The sequence below is a fragment of the Pezoporus flaviventris genome, unplaced genomic scaffold (genome assembly GCF_033815535.1).
Source record: "Pezoporus flaviventris isolate CSIRO_AGI_PZ_B2104156 unplaced genomic scaffold, CSIRO_AGI_Pfla_v1 ptg000007l, whole genome shotgun sequence".
In the NCBI taxonomy this organism is placed as follows: domain Eukaryota; kingdom Metazoa; phylum Chordata; class Aves; order Psittaciformes; family Psittacidae; genus Pezoporus; species Pezoporus flaviventris.
The window spans coordinates 23758473-23784390 of NW_026892555.1; the positions used below are offsets into that span (position 1 = coordinate 23758473).

At 41.3% G+C, this 25918-nt stretch overlaps 1 long non-coding RNA gene across 6 annotated transcripts in view; it reads left to right on the plus strand.

The window, feature by feature from the left end:
- LOC133266666 (uncharacterized) overlaps window positions 1-24937 on the plus strand; it is a 28697-nt gene extending 3760 nt beyond the window's left edge. Inside the window, exons 2-6 of one of the 6 annotated variants that reach the window (XR_009742479.1) lie at window positions 8274-8378; window positions 12397-12541; window positions 15114-15220; window positions 17820-17865; window positions 24454-24937. This is a non-coding gene — a long non-coding RNA (uncharacterized LOC133266666). Of the gene's footprint in view, window positions 1-8273; window positions 8379-12396; window positions 12542-12676; window positions 13341-15113; window positions 15221-17819; window positions 17866-24453 lie in introns of those variants that run through there. The other 5 variants (XR_009742482.1, XR_009742478.1, XR_009742477.1 and 2 more) reach the window with 5 other exon arrangements.
- Window positions 24938-25918: the final 981 nt, after the last annotated feature.

Below are 25918 nucleotides of genomic sequence, written 5' to 3' on the forward strand. Positions count from 1 at the left end.
GCCGAGTCCATTCGGTCCATGATGTTCCAAGTTCATTCTCTGTTGGGATGATGGCTGGAGGGAAGTCAGGGCCAGTCGCTGGTGACCTGGAGACATCTAGTTGATGGGCTATAAAAGCATTACACAGCAGGCAACAGCATACAATTGAGTTCACTGGCTGTTTTCCCCTAAAATCAAATCCCCTTGAGGTATACATCGGACTTCCCCATCTTCCCGCATTACCCACCAAGTATATCCAGGTCCCTGAGCAAAAGCAATCCCACGAGTGGGTTTGCCTTTACCTGAAGCAGGAATAACCCAGACTGTCTTCCCCAGCAAATTCTTCATATGCACCACGGGAACTTTGTCCCCCTCTACAATATGTAAAAGTTCTGACTGGGCTGGGCCGGCCCTGTTGGCAGATCCTCTGGTGTTGACCAACCAGGTGGCCTTTGGTAAATGTGTATCCCAATGCTTGAAAGTTCCCCCACCCATCGCTCTCAGTGTAGTTTTTAACAGCCCATTGTACCGTTCGATTTTCCCAGAGGCTGGTGCATGGTAGGGGATGTGATATACCCACTCAATGCCATGCTCTTTGGCCCAAATATCTATAAGGTTATTCCGGAAATGAGTCCCATTGTCTGACTCAATTCTCTCTGGGGTGCCGTGTCGCCACAAAATCTGTTTCTCAAGGCCCAGGATGGTGTTCCGGGCAGTGGCATGGGGCACAGCGTATGTTTCCAGCCACCCGGTGGTTGCTTCCACCATGGTAAGCACATGGCGCTTGCCTTGGCGGGTTGGTGGCAGTGTGATATAGTCAATCTGCCAGGCCTCCCCATATTTATACTTCAACCATCGTCCTCCATACCAAAGAGGCTTTAACCGCTTGGCTTGTTTAATTGCAGCACATGTTTCACACTCATGAATAACCTGGGCAATAGTGTCCATTGTTAAGTCCACCCCTCGGTCACGGGCCCATCTATATGTTGCATCTCTGCCTTGATGGCCTGAAGTGTCATGGGCCCACCGGGCCAAAAATAATTCACCTTTATGTTGCCAATCTAAGTCCATCTGAGCCACTTCAATCTTAGCCGCTTTATCCACTTGTTGGTTGTTCTGGTGTTCCTCAGTGGCCCGACTCTTGGGTACATGGGCATCTACATGACGTACCTTCACCACCAGGTTCTGCACCCGGGCAGCAATATCTTTCCACAGTGCAGCAGCCCAGATGGGTTTACCTCTGCGTTGCCAGTTGCTCTGCTTCCATTGCTTCAACCACCCCCACAGGGCATTTGCCACCATCCATGAGTCAGTATAGAGATAAAGTACTGGCCACTTTTCTCGTTCAGCAATGTCCAGGGCCAGCTGGATGGCTTTCACCTCGGCAAATTGACTCGATTCACCCTCTCCTTCAGCAGTTTCTGCAACTTGTCGTCCAGGACTCCATACAGCTGCCTTCCATCTCCGATGCTTTCCCACAATACGGCAAGAGCCATCAGTAAACAAGGCATACTGCTTTTCACTTTCTGACAGTTTATTATATGGTGGGGCCTCTTCAGCACGCACCACCTCCTCCTCTGGTGACATTCCGAAATCTTTGCCCTCTGGCCAGTCCATGATGACTTCTAGAATGCCTGGACGACTGGGATTTCCTATTCGAGTTCGTTGTGTAATTAGTGCAGCCCATTTACTCCATGTAGCATCAGTTGCATGATGTGTAGAGGAGACCCTGCCTTTGAACATCCAGCCCAGCACGGGCAGCCGGGGTGCCAGGAGGAGCTGTGCTTCAGTGCCAATCACTTCCGAAGCAGCTCGAACCCCTTCATAGGCTGCCAGTATCTCTTTCTCAGTTGGGGTATAGCTGGCCTCAGATCCTTTGTATCCCCGACTCCAAAAGCCGAGGGGTCGACCTCGAGTCTCCCCTGGAGCTTTCTGCCAGAGGCTCCAGGTAGGACTGTTCTCCCCAGCTGCAGTGTACAGCACATTTTTTACATCTGGTCCGGTTCGGACTGGTCCAAGGGCTACTGCATGAACTATCTTGCGTTTAATTTGCTCAAAGGCTTGTTGCTGCTCAGGGCCCCATTTAAAATCATTCTTCTTCCGGGTCACATGATAGAGAGGGCTTACAATCGAACTGTAATTTGGGATGTGCATTCTCCAGAACCCCACTGCACCCAAGAAAGCTTGCGTTTCTTTCTTATTAGTTGGTGGAGACATTGCTGTTATCTTGTTGATCACATCTGTGGGGATCTGTCTACGTCCATCTTGCCATTTTATTCCCAAAAATTGTATCTCCTGTGCAGGTCCCTTGACCTTACTCCGTTTTATGGCAAAACCGGCTTTCAGCAGGATTTGGATTATTTTCCTCCCTTTCTCAAAGACTTCTTCCGCTGTATCGCCCCACACAATAATGTCATCAATGTATTGCAGGTGTTCTGGAGCTTGCCCCTGTTCCAGTGCAGTCTGGATCAGTCCATGGCAAATGGTAGGGCTGTGTTTCCACCCCTGGGGCAGTCGGTTCCAAGTGAACTGGACACCCCTCCAAGTAAAAGCAAACTGTGGCCTGCACTCTGCTGCCAAAGGAATGGAGAAAAATGCATTGGCAATATCAATCGTGGCATACCACTTGGCTGCTTTTGACTCTAGCTCATACTGAAGTTCTAGCATGTCCGGTACGGCAGCACTCAATGGTGGTGTGACTTCATTCAGGCCACGATAGTCTACTGTTAGTCTCCATTCTCCATTAGACTTTCGCACTGGCCATATGGGGCTATTGAAGGGTGAGCGGGTCCTGCTGATCACCCCCTGACTCTCCAGTCTACGGATCAGCTGATGGATGGGAATCAGGGAGTCTCGGTTGGTGCGATATTGCCGCCGGTGCACTGTTGTGGTCGCAATTGGCACTTGTTGTTCTTCAACTTTCAGCAACCCCACAGCAGAGGGATCTTCTGAGAGACCAGGCAAGGTGGACAGCTGCTCAATTTCCTCAGTCTCCAAAGCAGCAATACCAAAAGCCCACCGGTACCCTTTTGGGTCTTTGAAGTACCCTCTCTTGAGGTAGTCTATGCCGAGGATGCATGGAGCCTCTGGACCAGTCACAATAGGGTGCTTTTGCCACTCCCTCCCAGTCAGGCTGATTTCAGCCTCCAGCACAGTCAACTCTTGGGATCCTCCTGTTACTCCAGAAATATAGATGGGTTCCACCCCTTGACAGCTTGATGGCATCAGGGTACACTGTGCACCGGTATCTACTAGAGCCTTATACTTCTGTGGGACTGATGTGCCAGGCCATCTGATCCACACAGTCCAGTAAATCCGATTGTCCCCTACCTCCACCTGGCTGGAGGCAGGGCCCCTCTAATGGTTGTCACAGCATTGGACACTTAAGTCGTGTTGAAAGGGATTATTCTTCGTTATCACAGGAGCTGGAGTAAAATCAGCTCTTCCACTCCATCTGGGAAACTGCTCACCAGAAACTGAAGCCGTAGCTCTCATGGGACGATCAGTCTTGGCCCTTGCTCCCCTCTTCAGTTCACTCACCCGTTCCTCCAAAGCTGAAGTAGGTTTTCCATCCCACTTTGTCATGTCTTCTCCGTGATCCAGCAGGTAAAACCATAGGGTACCCTGTGGCGTATACCTTCTGTATCTCCTCTCTTGAACAATAGGACGTCTTTTGTTAATAGCTGAGACGCGTGTTGGTACACGTGAGGAGCTGGATAAATCAGATACATCGTCCCTCAATTTGTCGAGGTCCTGGGACAGTTTTTTCACAGCTGAGATGATGGAAGGAGTGAGATTGTCTTCGAACTCTCGGAGTTTATGAACCATTTCATCCACTGTTAGTGGTACTATGTCATTCCAGGTCACTGTTGCCAATGAATGGGCATATGATGACGGTGCATTCCGTGTAAGTTTTCGCCACATGGGTCGTGTACATTCAACTTCATCTGGATCTATAGGTGTATCCCCGTTATTCGGCTTGATGTGATAGATCATCTCTACGATGGCCGATTCCCTCAGAGACTGGATGCCTTTGTCTATAGTAGTCCACTTGGCCGAACGACTCGTAACATCGTCCTTGTACGGAAACCTTTCTTTCACAGCTGCCAAGAGCCTCCTCCAAAGGCTGAGGGACTTTTTCTCTCTTGCAATTGCTTTGTCAATTCCCCCTTCTCTAGCAAGTGATCCCAGCTGCTTGGCTTCTGTACCTTCTAGTTCGTGACCATCGGCCCCATTGTCCCAGCATCGGAGTAACCAGGTGATGATGTGCTCCCCTGGTTGACGGGTAAAATCTTTTCGCATATTCCGCAGCTCGGTTGAGGTCCGAGGTCGAGAAGTTACCTCTTCTTCTTCTTCTTCGTCATGTGAGGATGACTCCTGATCAGATTCTGGACCGGGTGGTGAATTCATTGGTTCTTCATCTCGCTTCACCCTTTTTGCCTCCTTTTTGCTTGTTCTCTTGCGTACAGGGGCAACCGATATTGGTACGAATTGGTCCTCTGGTTTGGCTGCAGTGATTATCACTGTGGTTTGAGTAGCGACTGTACTTGTTGCTGGGGGTGGTGTAGCTACCGTGCTTGGAGCTGGGGTAACCGCGCTGTCTGTTGCAGTTGAAGTTTGAGCAGCTGCTGTACTTGCCACTGGGGTAGCTGCGCAGTTCATTGCAGCCAAAGTTTGAGTAGCGACTGTCGCTTTGCCCTCAAATCCGCCGACATTCTTTTCCTTTTGAAGGTGCTGGATAGTGTTGAACAAGGCCCTGTAAGCATAGGCCAAGCCCCAGCACGTTGCCGTGATTTGTCCATCTCTGGTATGGCCAGAATGACCACACACCTCATTTAAGTGTTTTACTAATTCTTCTGGATTTTGCAGTTGTTCGGTAGTGAAATTCCAAAATACTGGGGGGGCCCACTGACCTAGATACTTGCCCATACTATCCCACACACCCTGCCACTCATGGCTGTCCAGCCTCTGGGAAAATCTCTCGGTCCTCCTACATCGTCGTTTGACCCCAGACAAGACCCAAACCTGAATCTGCTTAACTCTTGAAATCAGTAGTGGGCAAAACACACTCTGTATGCGTGTTTGCATGGTGATTCCCATCACCATCAGCAAACAAGTCTCAAGAGCATTAAAAGGCCATTTAAAAAATTCGAAACTCTCAAATGTAAATGGTCTGGGGGGACGACTAGGAGGGTAAAAGGATGTCTCCTTCCCAGGTTGAGCACCTGAGAAGGAGAAAAAAGATGTGTAATTGCTAAGCACCTCCATCATATACCTCCCAAAGTATAAAGGTGGTGACCACACTGGGAACATAAGCCAGATCAGTTTCATGATCAATGATTCTATTGTATTACAAGTCATTACCATAAAGTACAATGGGATAAAAACCTTAGCCCAAGCCCCACACTTGAAAAACACTAATACAGCCAATACCGGATGGACGTAAGATATGGTATACTGAAACTGTGAGATCAAGAGGAAAAACCTTGAGAGCCAATAAATCAGCATTGTGACGAGTGACTATCAATCCAGTCAGATCTGTCGTTATCTCAACCCTTCGTGCCCCACGTTGGGCGCCAAAAAGAACTGTCGTGGTTTAAACCCAGTCAGGTAACTTGTTCACTCACTCCCAGTGAGTGGTGCCAAGCTGACAACAATCAAGGTCCGTGTTCGTCTCCCCCCCCCTCCCTGCACCGGGGCTCTCCCCTTCCCCGCTCCCGGAGGAACGGGGAGGAGGATCGAGAGAGTGCAACTCCTACGGGTTGAGACAAGAACAGTCCAGCAACAAATCACCACTGCTACTATCAGCTAAAACAATGATAAGGGAAAATAACAAGGGAAGAGAATACGATACCACCGGCCAAGAAAACGAGTTCCACCCGGAAGCTCCTGTCCTTCCGGGTAACTCCCAGTTACCCCCCACCCCGGGCATGACGTGCTGTGGTATGGAATACCTCCCCGGCTAGCCCGGGTCAGGCGCCCCGTCTCTGCTTCCTCACAGCTTCCCCTCCTCCCTGGCAGAGCATGAGCCTCACAGAGTCCTTGGTCAGGGTAAACATCACTTAGCAACAACCGAAAACATCGGCTTCACCAACGCTGTTCTCAAAACTAGAAGTCAAAACACAGCACTGCACCAGCTAACACAAAGGAAAAAAACATGACTGCTACTGCTGAACCCAGGACACTTAATTACAAATCAGTTAGTTTGTTAGGGAAAATAATGACAGCATAATTAGAAAAACAGTAAAACATCTTTTCCTCAGGCTAATACCCGTAGGCTGGGATAACCTTCTGTCATCCATTTTGTCAGTATTCGTTAAGAGTGTAGAAGCTTCTTGATTTATGCATTTGCCTGTTGTGTTCTTAGTTCTTTAAGAGAGGTTTGGCCACTGTCAGAGGTAGGATGCGGGTCTAGAGAAATCTTTAATCTTGTTCGGTATAGGCATGCAGGCTTTGTGGTGTTTTGTTTTTTTATGAACTAAAAGTTCTTCTGTTTGCTTCCTTGCTTACCTTTGGGTAAATATATATACTCCTGTGTTTGTACTTATGCAAACCGAGTTCAAAGGTGAAATGCAAATTATGTCTGGAACATGCTGCTATACAAGTTATCTTTGATGTCTCCTGTTTTCAGTGATGTGTCAGGAAGTTTTTGTCTTGGTCTTGCTGCCACTTTTCTATACCATATGCGCTTTCAGACTCGTTTTTCCCAAATTCTCATTTATGTAGTAGGACCTTACTCCTTGAATTGCTTCTCCAGTCTACCTAATTGTCGTGGTTTAAACCCAGTCAGGTAATTCGTTCGCTCACTTCCCCCCCTTTCTTGCCCTCCCCCTGCTCTCGGAGGGACGGAGAGGAGAATCAAAAGAATGCAACTCCCACGGGTTGAGATAAGAACAGTTTAGTAACTAAGGTATAACACAAATCACTACTGCTACCACCAATGATAATAATGATAAAGGAAATAACAAGGGAACAGAATACAACACCTCACCACCCACTGACCGATAACTCGCCCCCCAAGCCCAACCAAGCTCCGACCGATACCTCCTCCAACCCTGCAGTCTCCTAGCCCTTCCGGCTAACTCCCAGTTACATCCTGGGCATGACGTGCTGTGGTATGGAATACCTCTTTGGTCAGTTTGGGTCAGGTGTCCTGTCTCTGCTTCCTCCCAGCTTCCCCTCCTCCCTGGCAGAGCATGAGGCTCACAAAGTCCTTGACCAAACCAAAACATCTCTATCAGCTCTGTTCCCGAGCCGAAAGTCAAAACACTGCACTGCACCAGCTACCAAGGAGGAGAAACATGACTGCTACTGCTGAACCCAGGACACTAATCCACACTATTTCTGATTTATCATTAAGACGTACAGCTCATATATTGACAGATGAAGATGTTCTGTGTTGACACTGTTTTATGATGTTTAATACTCTATTGAAGGCAATCACACTTGTGATGCAGACCATGATCTCAGTTACGTGTAGTGAGTACTGATTCATATGCCAGGGAAGGCTTCGGAAAACATCTGTTTCCTGGATTTGGGGTCTAGACTGTTCTGAATGTTCTTATTCGTTAGCGTCAATAAATGGTGATCCAGTTGTTATTGGTAGCACTGTAGAAATCCTAGACTAGGCTGTCACAGTGCTTTACCAAAGCCTGCTCAAGGTTCTGAGCCATCTAGGCGCATTATGAACATTGTTGAAGAACCCATGCCTATCTACTTGTGTTGCTGGAAAGCCAGGGCAGAGGGGACTCTTGCAAGGAGACTATTATTGAACTTCTCCATGGGAATATTTAGTAAGAAGCAAAAGATTTATTTGAAATCAGTGTATAAATGAGGAAAGTGAGGAAAGGCAGCTTTGGAGAGTGGGCCTGCTGTCCATTCTTCTGCACCATCCCTCACTTCCTCAGTGGCAGTAGCACTGAAGCAGCTCACTTGGCTTTCCAGGGCTCTGACTGATGAAGGTAGGCAATGAAGCCAGGCTGTCTTGCCATTCCCCTCAGGCTAGTGCCAGAAGCAATCTAATCTGCCTTTTGCTTTCAGATAACTGTGATAATACACACATTAATTAAATAGACGCTTGCATTATTAACATAGTACATAATTTTGATTAGTAAATAGTTATTTTCCAGACATATTTTATTATTGAAATGAATTCTAGTCAACAGGAACAAGCAAGTCAGAATTTTTCTTTTTCAGTTCCATGTTTATTAAAATAAATACAAAACTGGTGTCAATTCATTTTGCTGCCTGAGAAGTAGCTTGGAGAGTAAAGAATTCTTTGTTTTGCCATTCAGCAGGCAAGGGATTTCTCCTAGATCCTTTACAACTGAAGGGAGGTTGCAATAGTGGTGAGATGGATGGAGCTCGTGTTTGGACCAGGCATCTGCAACACGTACCAGGTGTGATACCTTTGATGGACGTTTCTTCATGTCTTCTATGCTAGACTCATACAGTCATTTGTGGCAGGATTCTTGAAGAATGTCTATAGTACTCTTCAAGAATGACAATGTAGACAAGGCGTGTTTCTAAATTGCTTCTTATAGGTAATGGCCTCAAGCTGTGCCAGGGGAGGTTTAGACTGCATAGTAGAGAAAACCTCTTCACTGAAAGGGTGGTCAGGCATTGGAACAGCCTTCCCAAGGAAGTGGTGGAATCACTGTCCCCAGAAATGTTCAGAAACAGTGTAGATGGGGCCCTTAGTGACATGGTTTAGTGGTGGACTTGGCAGTCCTGGGGTAACGGTTGGACTTGATGATCTTAAGGGTGTTTTCCACCCTAGGTGATTCTATGATTCCATATAAGCAACTGCTTCCCAGGGATCTCAACAGTAAGTGGCAGGGGTCATCTTATGTAATTACTAGCTCAGTACTGGTAGTAGAGCAGGCTGGCTGCATCTGTACTCTATGCGTGGATGTCTCCTCTGGGTCTCTTGTGGCGCCACTGCGGCTGAAATAATGCAAAGGCATGAAATAGCCCTCCTGAGTGTTTTTATAGCATGGAACTGAGGCTATATATGTACTAGGATGTGGTTTATGAGATATTTGAAGGGCAAAATTTGCTGCAATAATATTGAAGGATGGTAGGGAATGGAGAGAGTCAATTGCGGAGCAGACACAGCAAACCTGGTGCAGTTTCAACCAACTGACTGCTGTGATTGCTCCCTGGAGTAAATTTTTCCCAGCACTGTGCCTGTACTTTGTCTGAAAGAGAACCATTTGGAACTGGCCAGAGTAGAGGAGTGATAAAACAATTAAGCAATATTTGGTTTTGTCTCATGGCCCTGTAACGTTTAGCAGTGTAGATATACCCAAATAATCAGTTATAGTCAGAGGGTCTCTTCTAGGTGCACCTAGGGTCTCTCTTGCATGTTTCTTGTCTATACAGATCTGGGCTTTCAGACAACCTTGGATTTACACTGAGAAGATTATCAGTGTTTTATAAGGCTTCAAAAGGAAGTTGATACTGGTGTCATTTAAATCCATGGCAGTTCTGTCATTAGCAGTAGCATCTGAATTTTATCTTTAGTGAATTGTTTCCCCCTTTTTATAGCAGTAGAATTCTGTTCCCAACTAACTGCTCTACCAGGAATATTTTCTGCAGCTGAAGTGGCAGCCTAAAGCGTGGTCAGGCTGAAGATATTGTAATGTGATAACAGCTACCACTTGGTGGCATCCACTCCATGCTTTATTTAGCTGAAGACTCCACAGCCAGCAAGCTGAGATTTTCTGAGTACCTGGGTTGACATCCTTTAAGGGTATGTAAAACAGATAAGCTTATGCCAGTCTTGATTGGTATGCTTAGGGCTTGACATGTGCATGACACACCCTCTGCTTGTATCTTAGTGTCGGAGTATACATATTTACTGACCTTGCAGTTGACTCAAATAAAGTGATTACACTCTTATCTTTGTTTTCTTCTTTGGAGACTGTACAACTATTTTTTATTCATGGAAAACTTGTTTAGATCTTTGCATCCTTGGTCTTGACCTTGCCATGTACCTCAGTTTAAAACAAGCTTTGATTTTAGATAAGTCAATTAGAAGCCAAAATAGCATAGATGTAGTTATGAGGAGAATGTACTTGAAATAAGTTCTCAAATCTTTGATTTGCACTTTTCAAAGGAAAAATATTCAGACTCATTCTGGAAAGTGTGCAACATTAGCATTGCTGATAAATTAATGTTTATTACAAGATGCAAACAGCTACAGATTCATTTTACCTAACTTTTGACATTTAAATGAGACATCAGAAATATATTTCACCAACCAGAATCTAAATTTGGAGAATTTGGAGTCTCTAAAATGATATATATGGCACAGCAATCTCATTCACTTTGATTCTCATTAATACCTGAATTCAGATTTAAAGTTGCAAGTCCATCCTTCTTGTCTTTGTTGTCAAAGTATTGTGAAAAGAAACAAGATAAGATTAAAAAAAAAAAAAGGCTGGTAAATATGAATACATCAGATTTTTGTAGCTTAGTGCATTTTTTCTGATAGTATTAGTCTGATCTAAGGTAAATCAAGGACCTTTCAGCTGTTCAAGACTTGGTCTGAAAGTCCTTGGTTTGTTTTGGGGAATATAATGTAGTAATGAGCATGATGTGAGAGCTACGTAAATGGCACTTGGCAGTTTGTGGGATTGTACTAGAAAAATATTCCTACTTTCAGGTATTTCACTCAGAGAATCCACTAGTGGTGGTAGTGAAAAAAACCAAATTGTATACTCATGATCTAATTGCATTATGTGATGATAATTGAATGGTGGATTACATTCAAATCTTATTCATTGCTTTTACACCTAGATTCTTTGAGTTCTGCTGGGAGCTGAGGTTGGAAGGTTTGAGGGTTGTCTTTTTTTTTTTTATTTGAAGGAGATTTCAGCAGCCATTTCTAGATCATTCTAGAGTTGGGGGAAACAAGACACTTCCCAGCACTTTTTAGACTTTTTTATTCTGCACTAATAAAACCAAAGTAGAATTGAACAAAAATTTCTAAGAACTTGATAAGAAAATAGTCATTATTAATAAATGAGATTGCTACTACTTTTGGGGGCAATAAAAAATTTAACTGTTAAAACATTCCATATAATTGAAACTTGCTGACTTATTTTGTGATTTTTTAGCATGACCTGATGAATCTCTGATCCTCTCTGTGAACTGTATCAGTGTGGTGAGGGCTGTACTTCAGAAAATGCAGTCATGACCCTCTTTTGCTAATTTTCAGTTTTATTAAGCAGGGTAATGGAATGATCTCAGTTAATTTCTTCTTGGAAGTTAACTATGATAATCCCAGGAGAAATACATGACCCCATTCCATTTATCTGCCAGAATGACCAATCATGTTATCGAATGTCTGTGTATTTAGAGAATCTCATAGATCATTACATCACTCTAGTTTTTCAAAATTGCTCTGCGTTGTTGTTACGTACATTTAAAAAAATGCAGCTGGGAACAGGCTTGTATTGAAGAAAACCAAAGTATGTGCCATAGTCTGCTTCTAGAGGGCAGCAAATTACTGTGTTTTAGCCACAAAAGAAAATGCAAAATACACCTGCAATTCTGCCAGCAAACCAAAGGCACAATCTAGACTTTGTAGTTAATGGTAAACTTCCCATTTTCTTTGATGGGAACAGGATCAGGCCCCTGTTGCTTTCCTTGCTGTCTTTAACTCCTCTGCCCCCTTTTTAAGTGGATAAGTAGTATGTGTAAAATACTTTGGACTCCTGTTATGAGTTGTCGTTGTTTTAAACAGTGAACTGTGGATGAAGACATTACGGTTTTTATTAACATTCTGAGGCTACAATTCATCTGATATAAAAAACTGTGTGACATAATTGCAATAGTATTTATCTAAATATTAGCTCATTTTGGTTTTTAATCTGTTTTGTTCTGTGGTATTTAAAGGAATGTGAATTATTTTTTTCTCTGCCCACACATGGTAAAAAATAGAGCAGGGTGCCTCCTCTTTTGGAAAGAACCCTGCTGATAAATTCACTGGTAAATGTTGTTTAATGTAATCTACAGGAAGAAGGATGGTAGGTGAAAGTTTTATTTTAAATGTAATTCACTTTTATTTATAGACAGATTTTTCTGTAGCTCCCCTTACCATAGCACTGGTATATTCACATATAAATTTATACCAGTAGTGCAGTATAAATGGTGATAAATTGCCTAAACATCTCATAACCATTATATTTTTCCATGGTCAGAGGTCTATCTCTGTTGAAGTTCTTCCACCTTTGTAGCCCCTGTTATCACTTCAGCTAGACCTCTTCTTCTCTGAGGAAAAATACCACAATTTCTTCTCAAAATTACATTAGTTGAATTCTTGCAGAGCTAAAGGAATGGGAACTGGTCAAATAGCAATTTCTTTAGAGAGTGTGTCTTGATTCATTATCTCTTTGGTTCTTTGCTTAGGAAGAACTTCAGTTTTGTGCTCCACATACCTGGAGAACAGTCTGGCTACAGATGCAAGCTGATGAAATGGTAATGCTTCTCTAATGTATGATTTATTTCTCATGGCTACCTATGAATGTATAAGACTGAAAAGAGCCACAGTTTGGTGCAGACTGATAATGCAATCTATGTATTACTGGCTGGAAACATGGCTCTTGTATCCTCTCCTAGTGGGCATTTTTACAAAGTATGAGAAAGAACAGTCAGAATCAGACAGAATCTGTAACAGAATCAGGCTCTGACTGTCATAATTTCAATGCTATGTAGGTCAATAAATGGGATTGTTTCAGTACAGACTGAAAAACGGTTTTAGCTGAGAAACATCCCAGAGCATCAGTCCAGATGCCTCTGGTTGAGGGGGAGCCACTGTGGATCATGTTCACAGCACCTTTGCCAGTGGTGGCCTTTCCTGGGGGAGTTCACTCCTTTGAAGGTGTTCAGCATCCAGATCTGCTGGGAAGAGGATGCGTATTGTAAACTGTGGCTCTTCTGGAGTCCATTTTCTTTGTTGTCAGAGTAGCCCTCTCCTCTTTCACCAGTGAACAATTCCAGTGGTAACCCTGGTGCAAATCAGATCTCATTTCAGTCTCATTTTTTAAACTGTACTGGAACTGCCTTTTCCAGATCTGCATTAGTTCTTGCTCTATTTTCAGTGCTGGTCCCGGGTGTCTATGTCTGAAACTATTTCCAGTTTTGATTCAATTTTCTAATAGAGACAAGTCTAAAGAGTGGCTCTCACCATAGTTTCAATTTTTCTTTTCAATGGTTATGAATAAAACATAATGTAAGGGGAAAAAAAAAAGCTTTTGTTGTCTACTTCTGAAGTGTACAAAGGGAACATAGAATATTCTGTGTGACTTTAGTGCCTGAAAAAGTCACAGCAAGTCTTCTAGAAAAGTCAAAAGGTGAAATACTTTAGCTAGATATGATATCTTTGAGATACCTCAAACATTGAAATACTGTAGAATTTTGCACTCATAAAAAGAATTTTTGTTCTTCAAGGCTTATGTTTTGTTTTTGGCAGTCTGCATATCTAGAAATGATGATGTTTGCAGTGGCATAGTTGTTTCTTGTAATACTTATTCATTACTTATTTCTGGAACATTTGCACAGATACTGGCCCACAGCATGCTTTAGTTTAGGCTACTATATGTATTACTTGGCTGTTGGCATCCTCAGCATATGGTACTTTATTGTGCTGGCCACAGAAATTTCTATAGTCTTGCAGTAGCATTGAGTGTGGTTCTGTGGCTTTCAACTTTAATTATACTTAATAACATAATACATATACAGCAAATAACATTCCCCATATTTAAAGTGTGGTTCTACTCTGAAATGTGATGATTTTAAGGTAATTCAACAAATGAGCTCCTTGTGATAGTCAAATCATAACTTACTACTAAGAAAAATAAATTTCCCTATCTGCCTTTCTCTTAGAAGGGCAGAACCAGCAGAGTTAGTGCCTGTGCCAGTACTTTTCAAATGCGTTTGTTGTATTCTAGCGTGAATATAATGCCCTCTGGCAGCTCTGTGAACTCTTCCCTGATTGAGAAGATACCTTTTAGGATGTCTGCCTCCATGCAGCTGAGATTTTTATATATTTGTTAAGCTATTAGTAAAGTTTTGAATAGATCTCAGTAAGAAAACTCAATCTTGTATTCACATTTCAGCAATGACAGTAACACAAACCAATAAAGAGAATTTAAAAATCTGAGAATCGCTGTCAAAAAGTGACATCTTTCTCATGCTATAGAGAAAATTATGCTGAGGCAGCATTTTTTGTTTGTTTGTTTTGCTTCCTTTCATTCAGTTTACAGGATTTTGTGTCAGCCCTTTCAAACTAGCCATGCTTTTATTTTGATACAGAAGAAGATGAGTAAGCCAGCTTGACAGCCACAAGCTCAAAAGCAAAGGAATAGGGAAATTAAGCACTAAGATGTGCAATGAAAATTTGAGACTGAGTTTAGAGCTGTTGTTATCTTCCCAATTTATAGTTACATCAGGGCATAACTGGTATCAAAGCACAAGAGACAGCTTTGCTGTGTGCTGCCTTTGGAACTGAAAGTGCAGCAAGGGTTGTGGAGGATGGGGCTGCCTTGGAGAGCCGCCCCAGTGGTCACTGATGAAAGTGAGCTGGTGTCTCTGCATAGCAGCATGCTATGCACAGGGCAGCTCACCTGGAGGTCTCTGCAATAAGCTCTTTTCTTTGGATAGGAGATAACTTAATCTTCCTACAGATAAATGGTTATGATTGGTTCCCTGTTATGGCACAAAACTAGAGGAAGTCAGTTCTTCTATTTTAATAAAACTGGCCATCTTTACAAGAAAATTACCCTCCCCCCCCCCAACCTTCCTCAGATTGACAGGAGTGAAATAAGTGAAATTCCTTTGTTGCCGCTTTGAATTTCCTGAAAAATCCATCCAGTATCTCACTTGGAGCACATGTGGAGGCAGTCTTGCTGTACTATAACATGAACTCATTCCAGTTTGTCCATGATGTATAAACTATCCATGTGTATGTGCTGGAGTTTCATGCACACACACACACATATAAAATACCACGACCCTCCCCCTTCCAATTCAAGTAGAAACTTATTAAAAATAGAGATTTTTTTTCTTAACTACCTTGAAAATAACTTTGTTTTATGCAGACTAGACATTTTCATTTTAAATTCTAGAGAGACAGCTATCAGATGAAGAAGTCATGGTACACTATCTTTTTCTATAGGTTCCGTACTTTAACCGACTCTGATTTGCTATATGAGTAAGGTAAAATTTGACTCAGGTAAGCAAACCTTTAAAAAGCAGCTTTAAGCACTGGAATTGTTGCTTAGACCTTTTGTTTTAGTGATTAAGGCAGCCCAAAGAAATTAAATCTTATGACAAAAACTAAAATCAAAGCTAAGAAGAAAATTACCCTAAAAGTTTGGTAATGAAAGATTTCTTGCATGTCTCTAGCTAAGGTTGCAATGTAGTTCACACAAAGAAAGATAAATAGTTGTTCGTTTTTGCCCTTTAAAAGATCTTACTAACCCTGTCATCTCTGCTTTTTTAAACTTGGGTAGGGAATTGACACTGAAGAAAAATACCCCTGGAAAGATGTGCTACTGGCTGTGAGAACAGGGACAAGATAGGTTTACTGCAGAGGTTCAGCAAGTGCTTGCCACAAGGCTTGGAAATTTACTGCTAAGGTTTTGGCTGGGCTTGGCCACCTCGAGGTCATGCTCTTCCCAGAGAGTTTGTCATGCCGCCTGCACAGCCACCAGCTAGGGAACATGTGGTTGTGTCACCTTCTTGCTGTAATACAAAATGCCCATCCCTTACACTTTCTAGATAGGGAGGAGAAATGAGCTGCTTGGCTTGGTGAAGATAGTAGTGGAGAGTGTGACTTGCTGTAGCTTCTGCAGAAGTTTCTCAGTAAATCGTAGTGGACTGCTGGATGAGAGGCAAAAGCAAGTTTGATCATGGCTTCAGATAAAACACACAGAACTTTTTCTTTAGGGTTATAAAAATAAAATAAAATTGCAAGGTTGCTGCTTAAGATTCAAGTAAAATGCACAATAGCACTTAGAGTCACCTGCAGAGCTTGCATGATAATGATGACAAATTAGTGTTGTTTTCTAAGATTATCTTAGCTAAAATGATAAATCTTGGTACAGCAGTATATACAGGTATTATATTAACAATACATTAGATCCTTTTTTCAATTGAGAAAACAGACTTTTGAAATGGGTATGTTTTTTATTCTGGACTCAAATCACAGAAGTATCAAAATGTTTCCCGTAATTGTTTTTAACTGCACAGTTAAAGCAGAACCATCCACCACACACGATTATTTTCAAGACATTAATAATACCCCATTAGTAGTGTCTCCAGTTCCAAGAGATATACTCCAGCTTTGAACTTTGATAATGCATCATTATGATAGTGTATCATTTGTAACAGATAATGCTGAAGTGTATACACGCTAATGGAAAATTGGAAAGTTATTTGTTTTCAACTAATTGTTTAGTTCCTGTATTACATAATACATGTGGTAGCTGCATTATTATTTAGTCCTGAGATTTGTGTAAGCTTTCGTATACTGCACTGAGTCTGTCAAGACTTTAAGAATTACAAGGGAGATTTAATTTTGTCAGCTTGAAGATGAGAAAGTAATGAAGCATGTCCCCACAAGGTGGTTAATTCTTTATTGTGCAGCTGAAAGAAACTTAAAATGTTTTTTATCTCATATAAATTACTGTTAGGTATGAACTGCACAATTGCAATTTCAAATTCTTCCAGGAAAATGAAAATAAGGAAATCACAGTTATTTCCAGTGACAGTTTTTTAATTATATTTCTCTCAATATGTGCTAAAAGGTTTCTATGGATACACTTTTAAAATTTAAATAGTTTGGTTTTGTGTGTGCTGAAGCTTAAGTCATAATTTGTTAATCGAACAAGGAATTAGAACAAAAGCTTATGACAAATTTTGGCCATAGGCATTCATACATAAAGACACTGCATGGAAAAAATGGCAACTGATGGTGAAAAAAAGATGATATTTTACTAAATTATAAGCATGAATGGAAAAATAGTGGGTTCAGAGAGATTCGGTTGAGTGTTTCTGCTTGTTTTGGGAGTCTGAAAGTCCCTTCTTATCTCTAGTGTGGCAGCAGGAGGATACATTCCTAGTGCAAATATACTTGGACCATTTACAGAAATCTGCTAAAGACCAATTCTGCTGAAGCTGAGCTTCAATTAAGTGAATTTTGGTTGTCAATGTAAGAATTTCTAATAGTTTATTAGAAAACCAAAAGAAAGTGAGCTATATTACAACCGTTAAGTATCATTTAAATACAAAATTGATGCTTGTGTTAATTTAACATTATATTTGGTAAAATATATATATACTATAACAGGAAGGCATACTTAACAGGAAAGTGCATCATATGCTAAAAATAAATCATAAGTTCAATAAATGTTCTTTAAAATAAAACATTGATCCTTATTTTTTAAATAAGATATTGCTGTTTCTTTTTTTTGACCATCTCAGCTCACAGGTTCTTGATTTTCTTGTTTTAAAAAAAAAAATTATGTTTTATTGGGAAAAAAAAACAAACCAACAATAAATGTGGAGAGCACACTTCCTGAAAAATTAAATTTTAGTAAATGACTCTTGATGTGCTGGGTCTCCTCTTCTGCTAGACAACATGCAAATGGAACTTGTCAGGATTTTTTCTCCTGTCAACCATGTGCTCTCTGAGTAGGAGTTTGATATTTTCACTCAGGTTTTGAATTAAACTAACTGCCTGTTTCATCAGTACATTTAGTTTCTTAGTTTGTTGTATTTTATTGTCAAATTACACCTAAATGACCATTTACTGATATTTAATTTTGCAGGTGGAAGGCAACTTCAGTGACCACAGAGAAGGGCAATGAGATGCTGGTGGATTTGGCTGTCAAGGAGCAAAGGGCTTGGATGGGGAAGAGAGGTTAAAAGGTCGTGTTTGGATGTAGAGGTCTGGAGGCGTTGGAGAGCTCAAAGGAGGCAGCTTATTCCTTGGTGAGCCATGTTCTGTGCAATGCCTGATGGCAGCCCACCAGAATCTTCTTCCAAGAAGTCTCGGGATGCTCCTTTTTCTTCTGCTCTAGACCCAATCAGTCGTCAGATTTCTGAGAAGGATCGTTGAGGAGTCTGCCGTGAGCTTTGCTTTTCCAGGCTGATAGGTGAAAGGTTGCAGCCCCAGCTGGCCAGGGAGTGCAGCAGGAGAGCTGTCTCCAGCAGCTTACTGGGATTTCTCTTGGTTCCTTCTAGATCCCTAGCTAACCCTGAGAGTTTTACTCCTGCTGAGTGTTGGCTCTGCGCATACATGTCTTTTCAGAGGAGAAGCATGCTTGTGAATATTAACCTTGCTAGTTATGATTTGTCTGGCCTGGCACAAATTGAAGGCAAGACCTATTGGGCAGCTGGCCAGCTTTGCATCAGCTGAGTGCAGTACAGAGAAGGCATGCTGCGTAGCAAAAGAAGGCTGGTGGTTTGAATTACAGCTGAAAGCAGTCAGGGAAATACATCCAGCTCCCAAAAATTCTTTTGAAGGCAAAAGAGCAAAGGATAACTTTGAAATTGAAAGTTGAGGTTTTGCTTTTTGTTGAGTTTCTGATGCATGACTAGTGTTGGTCACAGTTTTGCCACAGTGGGAAGGTATGACTAGAGACCCCACACCTGGGCTTGGCTCCCTGATAGATCAGAGATCCTAAGACATCCAGATCCTGTGAGAGTCAGTCTCTGTAGTAGACTTCTAAGTTTTTCAGGAAAATCCCCACGGCTTTTATGAGATGCAGGAGGAGCAGCAAGACTGGTTGCTGATAATGGCAGAATCAGGCCTTTATGTGGTTAATAATATGCTATGCACAGCTTCAGTAATCAGCTAAGAGAGATTTTGGCTTCTTTTGAAAAGTCAAAGTGATCATTAATTTACACTGACCTGATACCAGAAATGAGTCAGAACGGATCTTAATCTGAAAGCTTCCCTGTAGGGTATGTACATGTGTTCTCAAGCTTTTCTCTTCTTTCCGTGGAAGGGCTTGCCCTCATCCAGTTCATCACACTTTGACTGACTGATGCTGGTAACTTCTGAAAAGCTGCCAAGAGGCAGAACTATCTGATTGATGGGAACCTCTTCACATTCTCAGAAAAAAGTTATATTTCTCAACAGAAGGATTTTTGTGAAATTTCTCGGTAGGGTGATCATCATTTCCTGCTCAGACCATGGAGAAAGACACAATTCAAGCACTTAAGTGATCTATAATCGTAGTTTGTTGTACTATCTGGAATCTTTTGTTGAAGTGGATGAATACAGCGTCTATTGAATAAAGAAAAAATTGAAGATGGGGCTTTCCAAAATTGATTGATCTTGTTATGTTTCCACTTCATAATCATTAACTGATAGGCTAGGTCAGTAGTTGCCTCCCCAGGTTTTCCTTAGGACTGCTGTATGTACAAAAAAAACCAGGCAGAGAGATGAAAAAATTATGAAGCAGTTTTGCAGTGAACACAATTGCTGCAATGGCTTCTAACAAGGAGAGGCACCAAAACAGGAGAGCAAAGTGAATGAAATAAGAAGTAACGCTGGATCTTCTGTGAGAAACCATTCTTGTAACATCATCATGAGGTGTCAGAAACAAAATTTACCTTTAAAAGCCCTCCGTGGTTTGCAGAATAAGCATGGAGGCATGAGGAGAGGGGTAGTGCAAACTTTATGCTCCCTTCCGTCTTTGAACTGTGAAATATTTGATTGAAAAATGATATTTTCAGACAATATGAAAACAATTAAAGGGAAAGGAGAACTTTAGCATTATTTTTGGCATATATGGAGTCTCTAGCTTGATAACTGCTAGAACCAGATCCTTGATTTTTCCTCTGTAAATGGCCTTTCATCTTCCTGAGAAATCATATTCGGCAATTCACCATCTCATTTTCCACTTGGAAGGAAGAACTTAAGTCATCTGACTGCATGAGAGCCTTTCTCTTCATGACATCCTGGTTGCTCAGTATCTGTGAGTAGATGTCAGATTCTCTCCCCAGGGTGGGCAGGCTCCTCTCCTTTCACAAGCGGATACTTTCCAAAACTGGTTTTCTGCATGTGTGTGTTTGTGCCTTCTCCCTGAACTCTCCCAACAGGTATTTGAAAACAGTTAAAAAAAGTTCTCCAGCTGAGACCAAACAGGTCTGTTGCTGAACAGAATTCCTCTACCACAGCATCGCCTTGAAAGAGAGGAGTAAGTTCAAGGCAGATGCATACTTGCCAGCAGCAGTCTGGCAGATTGACAAAATCCATAGTTCTAAAGCTAAAAACCTCCATCTTGTTTTGAATCTTTTGTACCTTCTTGGGAAATTTATTTTTTTCCTCACTATTGAGTTTCTGGAACTTTAGAGGTTTAATGTTTGCCAAGGCCTCTTTATAAAACCAGTACTCCCAGCAGAAACTTCTGTTTGGTTGTTAAACTTGTTAATGACAGAGAAGTGGCTCAAGGTGCTAGACCGTCCCTGGCTGAGGAAGGTGGTTTCTGTCAGGAACTGTTCAAGGAAATCTGCATGATATTGAAGAAAGGGGGCAATTTTTAATAAGCGACTGCACATTAGCAGCCTCTGTATCAATCTGTTACCCCCATTCTTCTGGTTCTGGTCTTCAATTACTGATATAAATTTATTCATGGCCATTGGTGTTGGTGTTTTGCTTTGAATTATATAGCTCTTTCCAGCCATAATGTTGCCCTTTTTATATTCCTAGAGAGGAATTATATCTCAAACTGAGACTTTGTTTTGCTGGGTTAATAATTGAGCTCTCTGACTCTTTTTATTTTCTTTCCTAATTGTTCTTTTAGACCATCCCAGCATCTTTTTCAATTTGTGTGGAAATGGGTACCAAGCACAGCATTCCAAGTTAGGATTTACCATTGGCAGTAGTACCAATGGCAGTAGTGCCAATCCTCTTTTTGCATTATCCAATTAATCCTAAATTACATGGTTTGTCATAACCAAAATCACCCCCAGGCTTGACGACTTTGATTAGGATCAACAATATAATCAGTTAAAAAAAACCTCTTTTTTTTTTTTTTCTCTTCTTCTGGTATTAGTAAACTAGTTGGCAATACAAATCCTTGTTATTAGCCCCAAAGCACAGTAATTCACACTTAATACTATACTTGCTGTTCTCATTCTTGCTATATCAGTCCTGAAGGATGCTCAAGATTATCATGGACATTTCATAATAAAAAAGAAGACATGTTCATTGTTAGCAGGAAATTGTAAACATATACAAAACACAACACTATTTGATGGTATCAAGACTGAGGGTAGATTCAGATTAGATATGGATGGGCCTTGGAGCAACCTGGTCTAGTGGAAGATGTCCCTGCCCATGGTAGGGGATTGGAACTGGATGATCTTAATGTCCTTTCCAACCCAAACCAGTCTATGATTAGGAAAAAATTCTTCCCTATGAGGGTGATGAGGCCCTGGCACAGGTTGCCCAGAGAAGCTGTGGCTGCCCCATCCCTTTAAGTGTTCAAGGACGAGTTGGATGAGGCTTTGAGCAACCTGGTCGAGTGGGAGGAGTCCCTGCCCATGGCCATTCTATGGTTCTAAGCTTGCAGTTTAGTTCAGAAAGATTAATGCATATCATGATAATATCATGATGGGTTTAATAATATTTTGTTTAATGACTAAACCAAGTAATTTTATTTATTTATTGGATTTATGTGCAACAGCACAAATAGCTGACAAAATGTTGGAAAACATAAGAAAGGGTATTAAGAATAAGATAGGGAAAGTTATTTTATCACTATATAATGCCTTGTAGCATCCACATCCTGGGTTCTGAATGCCATTCTTGTCTCTGCATATCAAAGACAGGATGGAGAAGGTACAAAGAAGACAGCTAAGATAATTAAGAGGACAAAGTAGCTGCCTTATGAGGAGAAACTATAAAGGCTGAGATATTTCAAACAAGAGACAAGAAAGCTGTGTGGGTTATGATTAAGCTCTAGGAAACTGTGGAGATGTTGGACAAGATGAATGCAGAACTGGGTTTTTTTGGCAAGTTCCTCAGTATTAGGAATACTTGGTGAAGTATTCTCCAAACTAGAAAGTGTGGTGAAGCCAATAGGAGGCTGTTTTAAGATGAAACAATACTTTTTTTACTTCAAAGACTGCTAGATTTTCTTGCTACAAAAGTCTGTGGAGGCAGTATCAGCAGGTTCAAAATAGATTAGACAAATTTATGGACATCAGATCCAATTAGATCAGATTACTCAGAGCCACATCCAGTCAAGTTTCAAACAATTCCAAATATGGAGGACTCATAACCCCTCATGGAAACCTGGTCTAGTATTTGACTGCCCTTGTAGTGTAAGAGGTTTTTCTAGTATTTAACAGGAATTTTGCAGGTCCCAGATTCTCTCTGTTGCCTTTGGTTGCATCTCCATTCACCTCTGAGAAGAGAAGATTTAGCTTCTCTGTTTTCTTCTGTCAAGTAGCTGAAGACAGAAGTAAGATGCCCCACTGAGCCTTCTTTTCTCCAGGTGGAATAAAGCCAAGTTTCTCATCCTTTCCTTGTACATCTTGTTCTTCAGCCACAGTCATACTGATGGCCCTTAACTGGCCTTGCTGCAGTATTTCCATGTTTTTCCATTGTTTAGTCCAATGAAATGTATTAACCTGAAGCCATAGCATTTTGAACTGATAGTTTCCTTTTCATATTTGTCATCTCAATGAGGTTTTAAATCTGGAGAGACAATAATATCATACTTATCCCAGCACTGAAGTATATGACATCTGGTCACTGATATTGCTGATTCTACAATTTGGGTTTTCAACTTGAGAGTGCTATAACTCTGCAAATATTCAAAATGACAACTGCAAAAATATTCTTCTTCCACCTTCTAGAAATAATGGCATAAACATTGTCAAAATTAATTAAGTTTAAGGGGCAGCAAGGTCTAATCTCTGCATAAGGGACAGGATGAAAGCCACATGTTCCAGAATTTTAACGAGAATTCCACAGTTGACTTAAGCTGGATGTTCCAGCCATGGAAAAGTTCCAGGTATTATCTGCATCTCCTGTACAGACTTCCCTCTTTTTACCTCTCAGGCAGAAATACATTATGTAGCTTGAGCAATGAAGCTTCTGGTACTACTGGGAGTAAGGCTGTCATAATGATGGTCCAGTTAGTCCACTGAAGTCAGCTGAGAGAAAACATGTAATTGTTCCATGAAATCTAAGAGCAAAATGTAGCTCCTAAGGTACATATCTGTACTGTGCATACCCAAAAGAATGTAGCAACTTGCAGGTTTTCCTCCCCCAGAACCATCAAAAAAAAGTCAGATATCTGCTATGTATTGATTTACTCCACCGCTCCTAGACTGAAATGGGTAATAGCTTGCCATTACCTCGCAGTTCATCATCTGGTGGCATCTAATCAATAGATCAACTTGTAGTTGCAGTTAATCTTATTTCTATATATCAGTGTACAGATCAGCATGGAGTTTTGTTTGTTTCTCTTAAGCCTTTTAAAGACTGATCCAAGAATTCCAATTCTTGATGACAAGGTTTATCCAAAACCACTGCATACCCTCCCTCCCCTTCTGCAATTTCTCCATAACCACATCCAGTTCAAATTTAACCTTAATCCAAACTTGATCTTCTCTTTCTTCCTTCCCTTACTTCTTTTCAGATATACCATCAGCTCTGGCAGGTGGATAGGAACTAGGTGATTTCTAAGGTCTGTTCCAACCCAAACTGGGGAATTTCTGCTTCTCATCAGGTATCACCTGGGTTCCTCTGATCAGCTCTTTTATGGAGCCCCCTTTCCAGTCTGACAATGTTTTCCCACAAACCTCTCTCAGCTTGAGCAGTTTTTTGTCCTTCCTGTCATAAACACAGCAGGCTTTCTGTTGTAAGCATTTTTATTCTTGGCTGCTATTTGGCGTTCCTGACTTTCTCAGGGACCTACCTGTACAAGACTTAATCCATCTCATACGGTTCAATAATTTGGCTTATTTTCTTAGCGCTATGTATAAACAAATCGATGTGTGTGGTGCAGCAGCACCTCTGCAGTGATAGTCCCTGATGGTTCAGGTCACAGGTAATTCTGACTCGTGGTCTGGCTTTCACTCAGCAAAAACAGGGGATGTCAGGGTGAAGGAGCTGCTGTGTGTGCCTCCTCTTTGCCCAAACCCAAATTTCCAGAGAAAGACCAGGACACCAAGGCATTTTGTGATCTTGTTTTTGTTACTTATCTGTATTTGGACCCAAGTTAGGCAAAATAGAAGGAAAACACAAGGTTACACTTGTGTTACTTGCTCTGCAAGTCACTACTTTTAGTAACAATATATTCAGATCCATTGCACAAAGAAATAATGATCCTAGAAGTAACTGTACCAATGGAAATAGAAAATCAAAATTAAACCAAAGACATATCTGATCTAAATTTGACGTTTACAAATCACAAACTTCATATTTGTGTTTGACAGGACTGTACAGATCGAGCAGAAATGAAAAAGTTTCACTGTGGAGGAACTGAGATAAAAAGTATTAGAAGAAAACATGTGAGTCACAGAAAATGACATTTGGACCAATAAATGAGGAGTGTGGGCAAATTAACTGAAGACATGTGGCACAAGTTCTGAAATAAGAGCAACAAAAAAAGAAAGATGAGATGAGAGGGATGCAGTGAAAAGAAGGAACTGAACAACAATTGTGCTAGGTTTGGAATGGGCTGCTAGCTAGTGGGAAAAATACTGGATGCAGCTGGACAAATTACTGCATTTCAGATGGATTTTGCAGCTGGGATGGAGACATAAAGCTCTTGTCACCAGGACTCTTTCCCTTGATTTATAACCTGGTCACCCATCTATCTCTGAATATCACTTTCTCTGTAGTGTACAGTTCTGAAATTGTGCCCCTCAAAACTGGGAAAGTCATTAGAACAATAAAGAAAAATATAGAGTTCTTTCAAGAACTAATAGTTTTGTTATCTTGTGTGAGTCAGCTTGTGTGGGAGTTGAAGAGCTTTGTAGCACATTTGTTAACTCTCTGCAGCTAGTAAAGTTTAGTGTTTCAATGAATGCCTGTGAAAGTTGTCTCATCCAACTAAATCAATTTATTTTAAGTCTTTGCAACAAATCTGTTCTTACAATCTCTTTGGTATTGGGTTAAATTCCTCACTGTAAAATGAATTGCTTATCAGATTTTGCACATTATGAAAGCTGTACCCACAATGTTTCCAGGCTTGAGTCTATTAATTGATGGAATTTAAAGATGAATACAGATGGTAAGCCTATTAATAATTAATGGATTGGGAAGTACACACCGATTCTTGGAAAAATATATGTGGAGTGTACTGTGTAGTTTAAGATAAGACTGATTTTCATCCCCAAGGAATTTTTATATATACTTGCAAATTAGACTTAATATATGAATGTAAAAGAAAAGGACAACTCTGCAGCAGGATGAAATTGCTCACTTTTAATGAAAAATAGAAATAGTCTCATTAAGACAGAATATTAAACAAAAGAGAGAGTGAGCATCTCTTGGCTGAGGATAAGGAAAAAAAACATTTAAATCAAACACAGCGTGTCTCTATCGAGTGAAACACACTGTGAAGAAGCAGTTCTGTAACATCCAGACATGTACTGTCAGAGCTCGATCCAAATGAGCATGTACTTTGTAGAGGTTTGTAAGGGCTGTGACAGAGACAGTGCCAGGATCACCGACTGACCTTGTCCTACCTGCCGTAGTCCTACCTGATTGTGACCTTGGTCCCAGCTGGTGTGCATGTGGGTGAGCAGGACTGTCAGAACCTGATGGCAAAATGGCACTTAAAGAAGCCTGCTTTGGAGCAGGATAGATACATGTAAGCCCGGGGAAAGTAAAGAGCTGCTGTGTTACTGATGTGGTACAGAGATGATGTTGCATGCTGACTGAGCTCTTTTTGAA